Consider the following 1,720-nt stretch of genomic DNA (forward strand, 5'->3'; position numbering starts at 1 on the left):
CACGAGTATCCGCCCAGCCTCAACCGGGGTCACAGAAGATGTGGCCCCCAAGACAGCCGATGACGTGGCTGCCTTGTCCTCCCAAACTACTTCAATGATGGTGTCAGCTATTGGTAGTTGATCCCACTAACCCTAACGGTTTAGCTCACCGGCGTATCTCCCCCCCTCACCCCAGAGAGAAAAAGAGGATGCCCGGCGTACTTGCCGGGAAAGAGTCTATGCCACTGGTCCCCGGGAATTCCGCACATGGACTCTGGACTCCAGCCCCCTACTCACGCCCCAGTCCACAAGGGACTGAACCGCTTTTAGGGGTCCCGCATCTCCGACCATGTGGGCATCGCAGCATCGCCGCCACGCGGGGGGCCCCACGAACGGACAACAGCAAAAGGGTGTTGCGACCCACCCATGCCGCGTTCCGCCGTGGGCGCCAACTGATGCTCCGCCCGGGGGCACGACTTTAAAATGTCGCAATCGCCGCCAGGCTCTCCGCTGTATGGGCCCACCCGACTGACCGCTCGATGGGAAAATCGGCCGCGCCGACCTCTAATACTCTCTCGGGGCAGCGGCTACCCGAGTGAGAAAAGACCGGTTGCCGTACTGGCATTTAAGATCCGGTCACCCCCGCTGTAGGGATCAGCTCACCGGCACCAGCCGCCCAATTGGACGAACCGGGCCCGCTCACATCTCCCCTAGTACTCCCGTGCGCAGCTGCCCGCACGAGAGAAGATTGCCTACTAGAAAAGCCGGCGCCAATCCCAGGGTGTCCGACCCAGATCTCGAAATACTTTCGAGCGGCCCGGACATTCCTCCACCCCCCGCGTACCGTGAGGCAGCGCCTCCGGAGTGCAGACGCGGGTGTGTGTTCCTCTCCCTCTCCGATCGCTGGCCGTCAACCATGTCGGACGGTTTGAAGGCATCCCGCTCTCTCGGCTGCCGGATGCACCGGCGTGCAATGTCTCGAGATACGAGATCATCTCCTCCCCTGAAACGAGCTATCATCTCGTAGCGGAGGCCCCCCCAACCCCAAAATCCTCCCCGAAGGCTGGTGGTGGAGTAAGCTCTACCTAACGGCACCAGCCGGCCGGGCGATTGAAGTCAGGGCCGCCAACTCTTACCGGCAATTGGGCCCATCGGCTCTGTGGGAGTTGCCGGGCTCCCCTGCAGTGGAAGGTCTTACGACCCCCTCTAGCAACCGCGGAGCTGCAGCCCACCGCGGTCCGGTTTTCTGTGGGGGTTTTCCTTCCCCATTGCCGCCGTTCGCCAGCAATTCTCAGATAGGGGCTTCCCCTCCGGCCGACGCTGAAAAGTATTGCCGCCGAGCCTTCATCGGATCGCCGGTACAACTCCACCACGGTAAGGTGGCGGCGCGGACGGTGTAGCTTTTTTTTAAGCCAGGAGAAATGTTTTTACGCATACCCCCGGAGGCCGCGGGTTACGTGGGACTCCTCCCCCGCCGAAGAAATTTCGACGGAGGCCCTACCCACTAAAACCCCTGGCGGGTCTGTCCTCAGCGGTCGTCAGAAGGCCCGCGAGGACCACTTGCATATTACATCCACGGACCCCCTCTCCACTGTCCTGAGGACCCCTCTCGGACCGGGGGCAATAAATTCACCCCCGGTCGAGACTTCTCCTAACAGCGGCGCGGTGCGACCCAACACCGCGCCACCTCTCTCCCGGGCCGCTATGCAAGGGAGGTGCGCTCCTACACACCCCCCCCCCC

The sequence above is a fragment of the Odontomachus brunneus genome, unplaced genomic scaffold (genome assembly GCF_010583005.1).
Source record: "Odontomachus brunneus isolate Ranch 3 - 2012 unplaced genomic scaffold, Obru_v1 Obru_scaffold_139, whole genome shotgun sequence".
NCBI lineage: Eukaryota > Metazoa > Arthropoda > Insecta > Hymenoptera > Formicidae > Odontomachus > Odontomachus brunneus.